We start from the raw sequence: 19,109 nt of genomic DNA, 5'->3' as shown, positions 1-19,109 counted from the left end.
CGGAATTTTGTCCTACAACAGTGGCGGACACAGAAAAAACTCAAGGGGGGGGCGCAACACATCTTGAGTTGTCTTTACTTTTATCGTAATAAAAGATGATCAAGTCACAGGCAAAGTATATGAAAATTTTATTTAAAGTGATTATAAACATGTAAAAGACAATGCCATCTTGATATAAAAAAGTTACAATTGTGGTTTTGCAATGTTCGGTAATACAGGCGGACCCGCAAGGGGGGGGCGCGCGCCCCCTGCACCCCCCATCTGTATCCGCCACTGTCCTACAAGCCATTAATCTATCTTCGCTCACGAACTTAAAGAATCATTGTACGAAATATACCACTAATTTATAGTAGGACAGATGGTTTATTCCGTCAGATTCACCTCAGTGTTCGTAAACAACAATAAACAAGGTTTCCATCAATCGCAGGTGATCGGAGGAACTGCAGTCAGTTGAGTATGGGGATTGACGTCACAAGCCGTCTGACATGGCGGCGGAGTGTTTTAAGCGCAACATTGATTTTGGAATGTTTATTTGTTAATAACAAATTCACCCACGGTCGTACGACTGTAGGAATTGGAATTTTGCTTAATTAAACCAAACTGATATTTTTAACAGGCCTCACCAAAAAAGTGCAAATTCTCTATTGACCATTGCCATTCGTCTAAACTGGGATTTCTAAAGCCAAATAACTTGTATATTATGAATACACTAATGGTGGGTAGCGTATGGCAATCAATGCCTTTCGTTTTCTTTAGTGAAGGAAACTTCCTTATTGTATGGAAGGCGCACACCTCCAGCTCGATCGGTCTTTTTTGGTCCCTCACTTCCCACTTCAAATTTATTGCCGCTTTCTTGTGATTGTGAGGGTACATGAAGTAGAGCGATTGACCTACGATGTACGAAGCTAGAAGGAAACAGTCAGTGGAGTAACCCATGAGAAGAGGGCATTCCTCAAAATAGAGTAGTCTTTTTACTGCTGATAATATAAGCGTTGAATTCAGGAAACTCTTTGATATCATTTACATTCGGAGTACTCTTATGCACGATAGTGCGGAATGGACAAGGGCAGCACAGCAGACAGAAATCAAGGGTGGAAGCTTTCAAAATGTGGTGTTAGAGAAGGAAGATGAAGATCAAATGAATAGATCGCGTGAGTAATATGGTGGTGATAAGGGGAGTAGGAGGGAAGAGGAGTCTTTCGGAAGCATTGGATGGAAGACGTGGCGATTTAATCGACCGCATCACGACACACGATGGTCGAATTACAATTATCGTCGAAGGACAGGTTAAAGAGAAGAACAGCTAGGGTATGCTAAGGATGAGTCTCAGAACACGTGATGAAGGACGTAGTCAATCGGATTTATTATATTCTTGTTAAAAGATTAACCAATAAGAGAACAGATTGGAGAGCTGCGTCAAGCCAATCCCAGGATTGTTGACCGCTGAGATTGATAATTGGCCGTTGTCCACATTTATCTGCTTTTAAAATACGAGGGAGTTTTTCTTCAACCTTCGATAGCTCAGCAAAAACACCATACAAGTGACAGGTAGGTACTGCGCAGGTAGGACGATTGCGCGTCCTCCGTACCACACCCTCAAGTCATTTCTGACCATAGTGTTAGGTTAGAAGCAATCTCATTAACTACAATGCCTCAATTGATTCTTCCGCCAAGTGTGCATTGCGGAGAGACACTCGCCAAATGGCTGATGGTATAAGTTGTAAGCGAGAGAGGTGAGCATAGACGACACGACGAGTATCTTTCACTGCGGATAAGTAACCTTCTTCGCAAAAAGCAGACAAATATGTGGGGCCGATCTGAGGCCCTCTTGGCTCGAATGCCTATCATGTTGGTGCCGCATGTCGCGAGATTGTCGTCCTACGCGATCATGATGTTTGGAATCTCTCACCCCCCTCCCACCACCACCCTTCATCGCTCGACCGAAAAACATGGCTTGATCTCATCGGAAACGAGCTCCCATCACCCCAACCCCATCTCCCGGGGAAAATTGGAAATATTCCAAGGTCGATTTCGTGTTTGAGTCGATGGAAGGGGAAGCCATCCCACCATCGCTGCCCTGGCTGTCTCCATGCGACCCCCAGCCACCTAACCTCAGATCAACCAAATATCGATGCCCTAGGAATATTCTGGAAGACTTTAGTGCCTTGATACCCTTGCGTGATTACTTGATGTGTTGGGTCTATCTCAATTGATACCCTTTGGATTTTTTTGCGCAGCGCGTATTTCAGGAATCAATTATTACATAAATGGCCAGCCAGACATGATGACATTACATGCCACATTGCAAAGGTATCTTAACTCCTCGTGTCAAACATAAAATGATGTATTTTTAATTTTTCAATAAATTAATGCAAAAGTTATTCATATTTTACTACATTGGTTTTCACTTCTTTGGTCGTAACAAATGAAATGTATTTTGTAGGAGTGTGTTATATTTCGCAAACCGTGTAAATGTTCTAGGCGGTTCTCATATTTCTAGCCCTAATTTATTAGTATTCAGATTGTCAGGGACTGGTGTCCCAACACCTTCTGCCACACGCCTAGGACACTCTAATATGTATATGAAAATATTTTACATGTATTTTTTTGCTTCGTGCTTAAACCCAGACGCTTGTGTTTGGATTTGAGAGCTTTCAGCTTACGAATTTCAGTCGCACACGGAGTTCACAGGAAGGGCTTTACAGAGTTATATTTTGTTACGGAGTTTGCATATGCTGCACATAAAATTCGTAGAAAACTATAATTTTTTTTTTTCATAGTAGGTAACTTTATCACAATTTGGGCGGGAGGAACGAATAATGATCAACAAAGATATGTATTATGTTTCCCACAAGTTTAATAATAACAGCGTGCTACACGCGTTTCAGTTGTCACATAATCACCATTAGGTACTAACAGAAATCCCAATTCAGACAGATACATATATCTTCAAAAGTAGTGAGGGGTGGGGTGTAAAGGATTAGAATGAAGAATGTGGGGGTTGGGGGAGGAAAGATGAAGGCTGTATTTAGGAGGGACAGGAACAAAGAGAGATTACAAGATTACATCATACCGCCAAGTAAAAACCTCGGACTTGAGTCATTTAATAAGGAAAAAAATATTTTGGGGAAGAAATTGGGGTTACGTATCAGTTAGGGGATTACATCGAAGATAGGGGAGTGATTTAAAAAAAAAACTTTTGTTTCTTTTTTTTTGTTAGTACGTGATGATGATTGTGTAACAATTGAAACGCGTTCAGTACACTCTTATAATAAAATTTGTGGGCCATAGTATATCGTCATTGATCGTCAGACATCTCTCCGTAAAACGTTGGCTGGGGAGCTACGAATGTTAAAAGTTAAATAATGTAGTAGCGGCACAGCACGCTGGTCTTGTCTTCCTATTAGTCTCCTAATAGCAAATCTTCAATCCGAGTGCGTCATACACGAGAAAAGTAATTCCAATGCTCACTCTTTTTTGTAAATTATTATTTTGATCACATATTGTCAAAATTTTCCCTGTTTTTATCAGCATTACACATTTATTTTAATCTCTTCCGAAAAGTGCCTATGGCATACGAGCTATATCAGCCCCTGCGTGGCGAAAATAATAAGCGGCTAAATATTTAGAGTTCAATTCGATCAGAGTTCAGTTCTTGAGTAGGAGCCCAAAGCTGCCATTGTAGAGATGGTAGCAATGGAACGGGGCGATAGGGTGGCATGAACGAAGAATTTTGAGCTCGAAAAAGTTGCAGGTACGCTGTCGGTTACGGGGAAACGCATCACCGCCGCTCCATCCATATCTTGTGTGTTTTTACAGAAAAACCGCTTATCGTTTTTGCTTCATCGGAAGCATCCATGATTAGCGAATATTATATTGATTTAATAACTACATGATTTGAAAACTCCTCTCATTTCACGATAAATCTACCTCAGTGGCGGCTCGTGAGTCAAATGCTGGGGGGGGGGGGGGCGCACTCCACCGGGGGGTCATAATTTTTTTAATATTTCGCGTATTTTATTAAGTTTTTACGGCAATCTAGGAATAAAATTTTTTGATGCCATATGTTCCGTTTTTTTTCAACAAAAATACGTAGTTTTCCTAAGAAAGCTTGATTAATAAATACTAAATGCAGTAGACTCTCGGTAATACGGATCGGCTTAGTCCGGACTCTCGATTATACTGATCAATGATCTTGAAGAATAGAAGTATATTCGCTGCGATATTTTGCAAATACAAACGAAAATACGTAACTTTAGGTTTTAGCGCCTACATTCTTCGTGCGGAAATGCCCGCAATACACTTATGTTGTTCGTTTTGCAATCATAATGCGTTATTTGTCAAATCTATACAACATTTGCAATGATTCAGGTAGCAATGACACTTGTAGCACCTGAGGAGGGAGGGGAGTGTCACTGACTTCCACTGGGCAACAAACACTACTAGAATGCGCGCGCTTTGCTATTGCAGATGTAAACTTTGATTGCGGTGTTCGCGTTGCTTCTTGAATACAGTATGATTTAAAATCAATAATTAAACATTTCTCACACTTTTTTAACAAAATCTGAAATACTCACATGCCTTTAGTTATATTGCAGAAGTCCATCCTTCTTTCCTTTTGTCCAGCAAAGTGATCAATTACACGTTCGTTGAAATCAGCGCCGGACAACAATTTCTTTCCGATTGAACACATGGCAAGGGCATTAGTCTATAAATAAACAAGGGACTTAATAAACAAGGGACGACACTAAATGGGCCGACGAAAAATACGACCAAAAAGAACAAGGTGCCTGGACACATAATTGGGGACAATTTTTCCCTATATTTCCCTAAAACATAAACGAGCACTGTTGATTAATTCAAAATTGTCTTCTTGAATGTACACACAGCACTAAGAAACTTCTTAATTGGCAATTATGCACAGTTAACTCCTCGAAAATGATGTCTGAACTCATTTCACTCCGTTCTTTCCGAGAGTCTTGCCTGGTCTTGCCGTTACATTAAGGACGACTCAAGGGAGATAGAAGTCTTGGTCCACAAATGCTGATTCAGCTGAGGCACGAATTTAAGGTCAGCAAAGGCATTCAAGCAAATAAAAACGTCACGGCCCATCGCCTTGAGTCTAAGATTCATATGTGGTAAACACACGAAACGCCAACGGGTCGCACTTGGAATAGCCATGTCTTCGAAATCATTGCCATGATATATTAGAATATAAATTCTAGATCGTGAAAGAAGACGACTCTGAACCACAGATAGGAGCTGTAAGGATCTCCGCACTGATATGAACTCTTCGCAGCCACTTAAATCAGACCCAAGTGACATTTTCCGTCAGACAGCTACCGCTCTGCCGCTGAGGAATTAGGTGAACATGAACTAATAGAACAAGGACGGCTAGAAAAATGATGAACCTACACACAAAAGGTGCATTGTACGCGGAACTTCTTGACATTCATTGAATGACTATTTGAAGTCACGTTTACGGGTTAAATCATGTTTAATCCTTCACACTATCACGCACGCACCTATTTCTTAAATTATAAATCAGTGGGGAATGTTAACTGATTTTTCCTAATACTGCAGTTCTTTTGATAAATTTATCTGAAAAATAGGTACCGCATTTCTAATCATCGGGAAGATATGAATACATTGTTAAGGCCTAAATATTATAATATTAGTTTCCCCAAGGTTCTTGAAATTCGTAATCATAACAGAACTGTGGCAAATACTCGAGAATAGTTTTCTTACGTCAATACGGCCTTTAACTGGTTGGATTTTATGTGTTCCGGAATTCAAACACCAAAAAACGCAAGCATAATGGGATAATTTATTTTCTGTAGCAATACCTACCAGTAATTAAAAATTAAAATCGTATAACTACACCCAGTACAGTGACCATTCTGATCCCGTACGTCCCTTATCTGTGGCAGCACCAAGTAGACGCCAGATTATACGCCCGCCGGCCTGCGCAGCGATGTCAACTCACACGTCGCTCTGCGCATTCTCGGACGACGTCCCAAGACTTCCATAAGACACAAGGTTAGACGCGTCATAGCACCAGCAGCCCCCACCACTACCACTCTCCATATAACTGCATGGGGATGGATTGGGACGTTCTGGCCAGCGCCCCACGGCTACAAATACAAACTTCTCGCGCTATTTCTTTTCGTGTTTTCCAACACTTTCGATGTCTGCGACTGAAAAAACACTTTGATTAATTAGATATATAATTATAAATTAATGGATATTTATTTTTTTTACTTTTTCAAATATTTGGGAGGGGCGACGTCCGAGAGTCCTTTTGGGCAAGCCGCCACTGATCTACCTGTAAAACCTCCTCAGGTGGGAAATTTAAGTTACATTAAGCTGAGATATTCAAAGCCACAAATTACCGATCCGGCTTAACTTTGTGTAACAGCTCTGGCGTTCTAGTTACCACACCAACCAGGTTAATGGGACAAAAATGAAAACAATAAGTTCATGTACTCTATCCTTTCCAAACACAAACCTTTGTGCTAGAGCGCTGAGTGAGTGTAATTAACAATGTTAAATGGCAATATCAAATCATTCTTCGTGGCGAAATCACCCTCGGTATAAATGACATTGATTCATTCACCTCTTTTTGAAATAAGTAGGAATGAAATTGATGCAATTCTATCTTAGAGTATCCTTCTTACTTCCGCGCCTCAGTCCCTCAGCCTTTCCCAGTGATATGCGGTCCGAGCAGACGTGGAATGGGAAATGGATCAGAGACTCGCTCATTTGTGTGTGTGGTAGGTGGGCATCACTCGTTGGGAGTATGTTGGTGCGGGAGCAAGCAGACTCCGGCTGCTCGCTTAATTTCAATCACTGTGGATCCGAGCAGAGTGTGTTGCACCCTCTGGCCGGCAGGGGGTTCTGCTGATGCGACAGTCAGCGCGGACCCGACGAGCATTAATTCGTCGATACCCCATAATCTCTCTCGCTTTCAGCATTTCGTCGGGGCTATCGAGAACCAGCCAATTTCATCGGGATCGCATTGATGAAGCAAACGCGATTTGTCGGAATTTCGGCGTCTCCCCGCTTGAGCGCGCCACTCACGACAAGTGCTAGGAGATGAGGTTTGGAAAAAAAAAGAAAAACAAAGCGCGAGATGCGCTCCCATATTCGCGAAATAAATGGGAGGGAGATGGAAATGCTTGATCACGTGTCCGCCTTAGAGAGGTCACGGGTTCAACGAGCCACTGGGCAGTTCTTCCGGGTTGTTTGCTGGTAGCTGAGATTATAATATATGTTAAAATTATTTTTTTCCGCCAATACCGCTAAATATTGATCTTTTAAATGCTGAAAATAATAGAGTAATACAATTCTAATGTGGTCGGCATTCCCACAAGGAAAACACCTCATAGATGAAGATAACCTGATCTAATACGTTGATACAGGGTAAACGAGGTTGCAGGTCAGGTGTAAAACCAGAGCCCACAAATAGGTTTATATTATTTTACACGTTGATAAATATTTGCTTTGAAATTGCCGATCATATCGTCTTCTATGGAAAAACTACCAAATATTTAACTGACACAGTTGTGATTTAAGGAAAAACTCACGCTGCTATAATTGATTTATCCTATCATAATAAGCATCTCGCACTTCGGTGAGCTTTGCGTCATTTTTTTCCCACCGCAACATCCAGGCTGTCAGTCTCATCATGCACCCGACTCTCTTCTTTCTCGCAAATAAAATGGCAAATATAATTTCTCTCTGATTTTTCGTTCCTCATCATTGTCCCCCGAGTATTCCCTCTTAAAAATTTGATTTAGATGGAATTGCAATTTTCTTCAAGTTGGTTCCTTGGGAGATATTTATTGTGTTACCGAATGTGAAATGTAACAGCAAGAGTGTGTGTGTCCCTTAGCGAGTGGTCCATTGAGCGGACGTATGTCGGGCAGATGACACATTGGAAATAATTGAGGGGGGTTGAAGCCCCCTCCCGCGAGTACGTGCCTGTTGGTACCAATGCACCAATTCCTGTACAGAGGAGCAGAACAGCGACCTACTGATGTCTCTTAAGGGCGTTTTACACGGTACTCGGAATTGCGCAATCTGACGTGCGTGCGAAGGCGCAATCAAAATTGCGTCGTGTAAAGCGGTAAATTGCTAGAACACATGCGAGAATGCGTGGACGCGAGACGGAAAAATAGCCCCTGTTCTAATTTGGTTCGTGCATTCGCGCAATTCCACGCCATTTTAGAAATTAATGCAGCTCTAACCTGCGCAATTCCGTGACCCGTGTAAAACGGCCTTTAGAGAGAGTTTCAGCCTTCCTTGCCAATCGTAGAATGGAGTGAAGACACATAACGGGCCAACTTTCTCAATGCCCGTCTGTAATCACTGGTGTGCGGTGGGCACCAAAAAAAATAATAAATAAAAACTACGAAAGGAGTGAAGAATACTAAATTTCATTGAGAAACAGAAGTGATGGCAGAGAATTTGTCCTAAAACTTTTGAAAGTGACTGTACGTGTTGCACTGACGTAAATATATGAGAATCCACGGATATTTTCATGTAAACATATATCCCCGTCTCTGAGTTACTCTTTCATTTTGATGACACTTGTTTGCCATTTTAATAGGACGAAACTAACTTGAAGAATTACCAGGAACATAGGCTGACCAAAGCGAGGCCTCTGCTTAAAAAATGCTGTTCCAACGAAATTTAAACGCTAATCCTGAAGGAAACGGAGATAGCCCCGAATTTCCTCCCTTCAGAGGGCAAGAAAACAGCTAGTAGGGGAAATATATTGATTGTGATGATTTGTTCTTTTATTTTATAATTTACATTCGGAATCTAGAAAGCAATAAGTAAAGGATTTTACTATGGTTGGTCCACACGTTAAAGCCTCCACGATAATTGCCGTGATTACAGTCTCGCTCAAAACTGTAAACATTTCATCTTGAAAAGTTTCATTTAATTGAAATGATTCGTTTTGAGATTAAAAAATTTCAAAGTCTCTGTTGATAATGTCAGTACATTTCGGAAATCGGCTAGAACAAAATAAACGTATTTGTTCGCCATGGTGATAAAATTTTGGCCACTATTTCCACGAACCCAATGTGTTCACAGCTTCTTCAAGTGTTACTCACGCGACATTCATGAGATTCACACGGCGTCAGCCAATAGAAATAAGTTTCGCGTCTTGAGCGAGGCCGAAAAGCTATTTATCTCGGTTAAAAATCGAATTTGAGCTCTGAAAATTGGCCTGTGTGTCTCTCATTCATATCTTTTTGGTTTAAAATAACGAAATCCAATTTTTAATTTTGAGTGTTCCCTCTTATTGTTTGAAAAACTATCTTGCTTACAGAGGCAACTATTGGTATTTAAGTCAACATGATAAATATAGCATTATTTTGTTGATTGATATTGTATTAAACGTCTGTTATGAATCATATATATTCGGAAAATTTATTGATCTTTGGAGAAATCCTTTGTTTCCAAGCAAGCAATTCAAGCCGAGTGCCCGTGTTATATCTTAATTAAGTTCCAGTTTTTTAGAAGATAGCGAATAATGTGTCGAAAAGAATTTCGACTCGAAGCATGTATTTGTATGTACTGTCCACTTGAGCAAATGAACCGCTGATCAAATATATGGTATTATTCGTTTACATTTAAAGCTATAGCTTTTTTTTATTTGGCGAGTGAGCGGGTTATCTCGAACTTGGAAAAATTCAATAATTGACCAGATAGCCTACATTGAGCATGCTTTCGTCGTAGCCAAGTATTGAAATAAAATTATGCGTCGTGAAAATTATGCATAGCGGAAAATTTTTGCTATTCGAAGTAATGCATTTCATTAATTGTTTACGCACTGTCAATGAGGGAAGTTTGTGCTCCACACATTAAGCTCGAATGATAATTTCTACAAAATTTACTTAACTAATTAACGATTCAGCACGTATGCTACGATTCATTAATTAAAATTAAGTCGATTTCGCTTCATATTCAGCTAATATTCCATTTTTCAATTCGGTTTTTGGTTACTATAACCTCAGAAAAACAATTCAACATCCCAATTCGTACGTTAATACGAGGTGTAATCTCGTATTATGTCCCAGTTCGGGAGACGGTGCAATATTATTCCGACCCGGACGGGCGCGATTCGCCGTACAGAAAACTGAGTTGCACCGACGTTACAGAAATTTTGAGAATCACGCTTTCCGGTGGAACTGAAGCATGGATTACGCCGCACAGTGGGCTAGAATCGAAAAAAAACTAGTTAAAACCTCAAAAATGAGTTTTTTGGGCTAGGAAGTTGAAACTTCGCATAAATATTCTCAAATAAGTTGTGCATAACTTCCCAGATTATTTCTTTCCTGTATTTTCACGTTAAAAATATATGTGAGGTCAAAGTTGAACACATATAGCGAAAAACGACCACCCTCGACTTTTTCTGAAAATTGCCAACTTAATCCTCGTGCAGTGGTTTCATGAATAGTTTCCGTACTCTCCGCCGCCGCCGGCCAGAACCGGAGTCGACCGCACGCTCGAAAAAAAAAGATTTAAAAATCGGGGTAGCAAGTTGGTGCAAGGTTTTACTTTAGATCCACAATGTAGAAGCTTCATAGAACGACGTGGTGTCAGTCACTTGGCGGAAATCCGTCGTAATATCTACTTTTTCTCTACGTTTATGTAAAAAATGGGCTGAAAACAGGCTCCGCCACTTTTTTATATATCTAAGGTTATTGATGAAACAAAATCTTTGAAAACCCTTCCATTGCAAGAAAAAATGTGTCAATTAAGATGGTATAACATTTTTGTCAATAAAACTATTCATGAAACCACTGCACGTGCACGAGGATAAAGTTGGCAATTTTCAGAAAAAATCGAGGGTGGTCGTTTTTCGCTAAATTTGTTCAACTTTGACCTCACATATATTGTTAACGTGAAAACACAGGAAAGAAATAATCTGGAAAGTTATGCACAATTTATTTGAGAATATTTGTGCGAAGTTCCTAGCTCAAAAAAAAATCATTTTTGAGGTTTTGGCCAGCTCTTTAGCCCACTGTGCGCCGTTCAGAATACCGTATTGCAACAGGGTCGGAATACGCAATGTTATTACGCATTCTCCCGCTAAATTGGCGAATAGCACGGTGTAATTCCATCCAGAGTAGCTGTTTTAGAGGTCGTATCGGACTGTATCTTACTTAGCGGCTTATTGTAGGTATCCAGCCCGCTGTGGCCGTTGCAGTGTTGTTTACAGCGACAATGGAACACAATTTCATCGAGCTGATCGATTTTTTATGCCTCTTCTAAAATTTGCACTGCGTTTGCAAATGAAGCAGCAAAATATGGTGGAAAATGGGTATTCATCCCACCAACGACTTCTCTCTTTGGTAAGCTGTGAGAAGCGAGTGTAAAAAGTTTCAAGTCTCATTTAAAGCTCATTCTAGAGAACACGAGTTTACCTTTGAAAAACTTGCCACACTACTTTGATACGCGGGTTAGAAATAGAAATGTTTGTTAACATTTAGCTCGGCTGAAGGGAAAATATAATAAGTGAGCAAAGGAAGTGGCCATGGATAGTGAAAAAGAGAGTGAAAGCATAATTGGGGGGGGTCTCACCGACACACACCAATTTTGGGATTCTCAATTTGACTAAGAAGCGCCCCCATCTGCCTGTGTCAGTGGATGTGTGCTTGCGTGTCGCTTGCGCACCAAAGAGAAGCTCGCTTCATTAACGCGAGGAAAAAAAGCGCCTACTCCTACTCCCTCTTGCGCGCTTTTTTGCAGCGCACTCTACCCTTCTACGCGTGTGTTAACACCCGGCGCCACCACTGCGATGTGGCGCTAGCATTCCCAGAATTGTCAGCAGAGCTTATGTTAACAACTAAGAAAAATATCCGAAGGCCAGAGAAAAAAGGATATTATTCCCTAAAAATATATTTCTCAGACAATGTGATTTCTCTCATGGGAAATTTCAGCAATTCGACTAATATCGAGGACGAGGAAGTTGGAAGTCAAAAGCATTCTCTCGCTGTTTTAGGGAAATAACTTCGTCGAAATAATGTGTTATGTGCATTATATTCGCCCTAACAGAGCCATTTTTCCAGGAAGATATATTCATTCTGAGAAAACTACGGTTGCTCGAGTAATTTGTTTTTGCACCTTAGCAGAATTCGCCGAATATGCAATTCAATTGGCGCTGAGCGTTTCCCTTGCTTTCATGTTATAAGCATCTTTTGCAAATAAAATCCTATTAAAAATGCGTTTAATACTCTGCCAATGTCTTCTTTCCTTCCAGCCACACAAAATATCAAATATAAACATACTCTAGGATGGTAATTTATGTGACAAGTACATTTTAAGCTATTTTATATGAATTTTGATGTTTCTGTCTGGAAAACTAGGTAAAACAAATAATGTTGTTTTTATGCTTATTTATCATTAAGGACTTCTACGCTACACTTGAAGTGCTTGAATTGAAACAGGATTTTATTCTTTAATTTTCATAAATATCCATTATCTTTACGGTTCAATTAAGACTGAAAATTTACCTCTACCGTTGTTTTCATAATCGGAATTCATCCTCATATTCCTCCACGTCTACTCAATGCACCGTATTCATTTCCTTAATGGCCACGCACATTCCGCTTTCACACTTTGACGTACGCGAGGACGTGGTGGAACGCACGAAATGGAAGAGAAAGGGAAACGAAGGCTCGTTGTCCGGACTTATGAGAAGAAGGCCATGTGCTGGGAATTTATCACGACAAAATCACACAAAATTTGGACTTACGTTATCACATTTTCAACTTGGAGAATTCATTGTTGATTGACTGGGAAGCAAATAACATGGAATGAATCCTTGCAGGTGAAATTAAGAGAATTATTATTCTAATAGAATTCCTTTTTTTTAGTTTTTGTGGACTGTATTGATTCAGTCATAAAAATTGTTTATCCAATGTGATTTTTTAGATGAAATCGGAATATTACTCATTTTATGTGCAATTATCCATGTTTGAGTGTTAACGTCACGTTATAAAGGTATATAAATGAAGCACGTCACACAATTTTGAGCCACGAATTTGAAAGACTGTTTTTTTTTCCTTTCAGGAGACCGGAGTGACATCTATCCCCCTCATTGCCGCATCCGTCTGAATTCAAACGTGAGTACTTTAAGCAATATCCCTATCAATTATCTGGGGCTTGATTTTAACCGTGTAGGTTAGATGCTTTTCCAATACATTTAGCTGAAAAACATGACCAATAAAAACCTGGATTGAAACTGTAAGTACGAAAACAAATTTACCTTTGTGCTGAAAATAATTACGAAATAGCGGTTTTATTGCTAAGAAATATATATTGATACAAGCTAAGCCGGCAAACGTTGTTTTGCCATATTTTACTTCTATTGAATATTTCGGAAGTTCAATAAAAATAACTGACTTTTTGTAAGTGCTTGGGGAAGTGGTATATGACTCAAAGAGGAATGCAGCGCTGTGAGCGATGACGACCTGTAAAAATAACAAAACACAAATCATTAATTTTTATGCATTGTAATTTTATTAAACTACATCTCTTTAACAAATTATGACAATTGAAAAAAATAGTCTCTCAGTGCAATGGAGTGTACGATATTTTTAGTGAGTCCATCTTTGGCCAACACAAGCAAACTGGATGGCTTACCCACGCCATGTATAATTGTCCGTGTGAAAAACGCGGTCTACCCGAATTGAGCCGTAAACAGACATCGTTTGGCCCAGAGACTTATTGACTGCCATTGCGAATGCCAATCTAATTGGAAAATTAACCCGTTTTCATTCTCTTGGCACATCTGTCGGGATAGTAGAGATTCGGGGTAGATATACATGTCCTCTTAAAACTTTCCATTCAAAATGTTCGGAAACGGTTTTCATAATTTTGTTAACGACAAATGAATAACTTGCGGGACTTAGAAAGTTTTCTCCAATCGGCCAGAGTTGAGAGCCAAGTGATAGTTAAAAGGTAACAATAAAACATTTGATAGGCACAGAAATAAGTTTCAAGTACCTACTGTTTACGCCGTATATACGCGATTTCCTGTTTTCGAATCAAGAGCCACTGCAAAAACGAGTCGAAATTTTAGGTTTTGCGTTGACATGAAGGGAACGTTATGGGAATCACAATAGAAAAGTATTCAGGTTACCATGCCTAAACCTCATATTTCTCGTATAGTCGTTATTTATGTACCGTGCTATAATCGTTATCAGTATTAATAACTTGAATAGCCACCTCCAGCTAAATTTCTGTTTTATATAATCCTACAATAAAGTAATGGTTACATTTCTAGGATTGTTTTTAAAAAGCAAAATACGTGATATATCCTAAATTTGCTCTCCATACGACCAAAAATGACGACTCAATAATACTTTACTGTAACCCTGATGTAAAAGTTGCGTTACATACGTTAAAATGATCATATCAGAAATAGTCCGTTGACATTATAGATACAGTATTGAACTCCATTGTGTAGATCATCAACTACTTCCATCTCTTATTTTTGTTTTTGGGGCACGGGCAAAATCCTTCTCCGGCGAGGAAATAGAGGTACTTGAGCGACGCGGCACTATACAGGGTCGTGTGTCATTTTTGACCTGTAATTTTAGTAACTTTCCATGGAGCAATGTTCATGAAAATTGGCACACTTATGGGGAAAGGTCCTAAGTTTTGTTGAGTGCAAGCAAAATTTTACAATTTTGACCTTTTGACCTCGCAATTTGGGTCCAAACAAAAAATTTGAATTTGCCTTATGGGGTTTCAATGTTAAAAAAATCGAGATAGAAAAATGTCTGAATTTCATTGATCAAGATGTCAATTCTTAGGTTTTCGGACCCGAGAAACCCGAAAATAACACTTTTATTTACGAAAATTCAACCGTTCACCCAGTAAGGTCACCTGTTAAGGTCATAAGGGTGACAAAAAGAATGGCATACCAACAAAGGTGTCGATCCGTGGGTTTTATAGGGTGCCCAAGTCATTATTATTGTCCAAATACCCGTATTATTCACTAATTGACCTCCGAGGGTCACAATGGGGGTCAAAGGTCATAGAGTCAAACGTCGGGCCATCATGGCAACCATCTTGTCAAACCATTGGTTTTGAAGGGTGCCATAGTCGGTTAGGCAGTTCGTAGATCCGTATTGTTGGTTTATTGATCTCCAAGGGTCACAATGGGGGTCAAAGGTCATAGAGTTAAGCGTCGGGCCATCATGACAACCAACGTGTCTCACCATAGGTTTTGAAGGGTGCCAAAGTCGGTTAGGCAGTTCAATGATCCGTATTGTCGATTCTTTTACCATCGAGGGTCATAATGGGTGTCAAAAGTCATAGTGAACATTATCTCCTCCACCAATTGCAAAATATTATTATACGCAGATGACTGCAAAATTTTTAAACAGATTGAATCCCCGAATGATTGCCTTGCTCTGCAGAATGCTCTTGATGCCATAGACCAATGGTCTGAGATTTGGAGTCTAAAAATTAATCCAGCCAAGTCTACCATTCTACCATTCACCCTACGCAAGTCTATCCTGAGTATAAATTACCGATAGATTACACGATAAATATGGTTTTCACACGTTATTCTATTGGAGATCCGTGCTGCAACACAAATTGCATTAAGCAAGAGACGTAGTTGTGTAATGTGCATTACAACTTGCAATCAACTTATTTTTATTTAATCTTTGCAAATCTCCCCAAATAATCCCCTTTATTTATTTCAACAACGCCTTGGCAACCCAGCAGGTGATTATTCCAACTACAGTTCGTCGATGGGTAAAATATTTGTATCCTCAGAAACAGTAAATAAACCACTCCATCAGGAAAGGAAGAGAATTTCATGGTTGAGGGTTTGATTTTTTTTGGAAAACATCTTGCTCTAATACAGCAAGTAATGTTTGTGATTGCGCATAAACAAACATACCCAGAAAAATAAGTTGTGAAAGGAAAACGATTTAAAAGTCATAGGCGGGGTTGAGAACGAAAACGAAGCCCCCTGGCTCGTCGCCCAGACATCACAGCAACATTTCCTGAGGTTATAAAACGAAACATAGCCTAAGTTGATGCTGATACCATAAAAATTAATTTAAAAATCTCCAAGTATATCTGAAAGATGTTCCGCCTCAAAATATTGTTAACTACAATGAGGAAAACTATATTTTTTATTGTTAAATACATAAAAACTTTTTAAAAAGAAATATTGGTGGTCCACTAAAACTTCAATCGTGTCAGGGGAAACATGATGGAACTCCTTCATGATGAAACAAAAAGGAAGACAATGGCAGGTTCCACAATTTAATTATTACTGCGACCGGTTTCAATACATGGTATCATCATCAGGCACTTTTGGTATAACAGTTTCCACTTATATAGTAGGTAGTCATGAGGCAGTCACTACTATATAAGTGGAAACTGTTATACCAAAAGTGCCTGATGATGATACCATGTATTGAAACCGGTCGCAGTAATAATTAAATTGTGGAACCTGCCATTGTCTTCCTTTTTGTTTCACCACTAAAACTTATTACCATTAGAAACAGACCCTATGCGCCACATGGAATACTGGTCCATTTTACCCCAACTTTTAGGGTAAAGCGGATCGTTTTTTTTTTTCAATTTTTAAAAAATACACATTATTGGAAAGTTGGCACACTCACATGCACATTGCACAGCGAAGGTCTCAAGGGTTTTATATTTGGAATGCCAAATTAAATATTAAGTTACTTTTTTTTAAATTGATAAAAATGGCCCTCTCTACGGTACTTATGCCACAGGGCACTACCACGGTTCATGTGTAGTTTGCACGTTTTTCTAAAAAAGAGCCACGCGGCCTACCAACCACCTCGTTCCTCCAATTAGAGCCTTGCTCCCCTCCCCTCTCCTTTATTATTAACATTACAAACGAAAGTACGAATGAAGTATTAAGCAAATGATATAACTGTGTAGCGTAGATAACGAGAATCTCTCTTTGAAACCAAATTACGTCTGTTAGTCAATGCAATCAGCTTGTTTCCACATAAGTCTTTCAATATCTCCCAAAACAAGCCCTTTCTTTGTATCAACAACCCATTGGCAACACAACATGGATGGAGTGTGCAGTTTGACGTTACAACAGCAAATCTTTTCGCCAAATCTGCGTTTCAGCTCTTACGTCGACCGATTTTCTATCGACGTCCTCGCTCTGTCAGCAGCGAATACCATGCCGTGACGTCACGCGCGGGCGCTCCGCTGACGTCGTGTTTTCAAGCGGCAGATGACATTTTTAAAAACTCATGTCTCAGTTGAAAGATGTTATTCATCCGTGAAATTTCCGACACGAAACTTTGAGGAAGGGACTCTGTTATTCTTGCTGTTTGTTGTAAATTGTTTGTTGTCTAGTAAATTATGCACGTTTCCCATTTTGAACTCCTGAAAAGTACTTTAGGGTAGGAATTTTTCAACGTTTTGAAGTAGTTTACTCCACTGGCCGACGGTGGCGGCACAAGCGTTGAAAGCGATCGTGAGTTACCCCTTCCACTTCCTCCAACAATCGATCTGTTCCAATTATTGTCGATCGGATATTCGAGACGCGGCCTACCAACCACCTCGTTCCTCCAATTAGAGCCTTCCTCCCCTCCCCTCCCCTTCCCTACAATTCCACCGACGCTATGCTCACTGGGGGTGAATAATAAAGGCGATCTATCCCACAACCCACCGCGTGGGAACACCCTTTTCCCGACCGAACTCTCTAGTTGCCCACTCCACTCCAACGTGCAGAATGGCGTGCGCAGAGTATGCGGCGACAAGGGCCATGGCGGCGACGGAGCCTCGTCAACACCTATTTCCCCACCTTTACCTATTACCAATTGTCTATTTTTGAATTGCTATCAGACTATTAAGGCACAGTGCCCTTTGCACAGTGGAATTATTGATGCGCACTATCAATCTCGATAGTTTCCCGCGTATGTGTGGTAACGATGTTGCCAGATCTAAGTCTCTCAGTAATCTAACAAAGAGTCACGGTGACATTTTTCCACCCTACTTCCAGCTTTGCTTGGCCAGCAGCAAAACTGAAGCAGACAAGCTTCAGTTTTGTGCTGACCTTTGAATCTTGGCTCAAACATATGCTCTCAAATCAAATTTCTGCGTTAGATCACAAGATACGGTAATCGCAGAAGCAATGTTCCTCTTGCTCCTTCCAAAAATACTTGGAGTACTTCCACGAAAAATAAATTCATGAGGAGCCGAATGCTTCGATCGCGGCCATTTTTACATGGGATAATTCATGAATTTAATCGTAAATATATCCATTTATGCCATGATTTTTCCTTGTAATTAGTTTTTCCTCTTTAAATTGTGAAAACATGCATGTGATGTGCCAAAGATTGGTAACCAAATTCCATCTGGCCACTCGTTTATAGATGATGTGCATTCTTCTTACTTGGAACTTAGGCTTCCGCAGCGAGATTCAAAGATGTCAACGGCTTTCGCGAGCAGCTGCGTATTGCGCTTTGTCACGCGAGCTTTTGCGGCCATTGCAGGTCGCATCATCAGGCGATGAATGAGGAATTGGAAAAAGGTAGTCAATTAATATATGTACTCGTCGACCCTCCCCACTCCACCTTGGAGGGTGGTGGAGGGGGAAGGGTGTCAGAAGAACTAACTCCCAGCCCTTTCCTGGAGCCACGAGCGCTCTCTCTCCCATTGTAGTGTGGCGGACAGGTGAATAATTGCTGAAACCATACTTGAAACATCGTCGCCGTTGTTTCTTTCGAAAGATTCTCTGTCTGGCTGAGTTTAATATAGATAATACACCTCCGGTTGATCACCCAGATGACGGCCTACCTGGGTTCTCCATCGACCAACCTATGCACCGTTACATTTTGATTTATGATTTAGCTTAAAACCGGAAAGTTTTGAAAAGGCATTAAATATGCTTAAGACCTTCTTGAAATCACAGTCCAGGGTAATAATTATTAGAATAATAATATCATCAGCATAGATGCTACATGCAACGCTCATCTATATAATACTCCCTTCTTCAACAGGCTGCAATTCATTTCTGAGTTTTCCAATAAAAGGCTCAAAAGCTAGGGCATAGAGTTGACCCGACAAGG

The 19,109-nt window shown here is 40.1% G+C and overlaps 1 protein-coding gene across 1 annotated transcript in view; it reads left to right on the top strand.

Moving 5' to 3' along the window:
• Nucleotides 1-19,109, top strand: part of LOC124158067 — a 362,624-nt gene that overhangs the window by 140,541 nt on the left and 202,974 nt on the right. Inside the window, exon 2 of the mRNA XM_046533241.1 lies at nt 13,090-13,142. The gene's annotated coding sequence lies outside the window, so the exon portion shown is untranslated. The remainder of the gene's footprint in view (nt 1-13,089; nt 13,143-19,109) is intronic.

The sequence above is a fragment of the Ischnura elegans genome, chromosome 4 (assembly GCF_921293095.1).
Source record: "Ischnura elegans chromosome 4, ioIscEleg1.1, whole genome shotgun sequence".
In the NCBI taxonomy this organism is placed as follows: Eukaryota; Metazoa; Arthropoda; class Insecta; order Odonata; family Coenagrionidae; genus Ischnura; species Ischnura elegans.
This window is presented reverse-complemented; position numbering and strand designations above follow the sequence as displayed.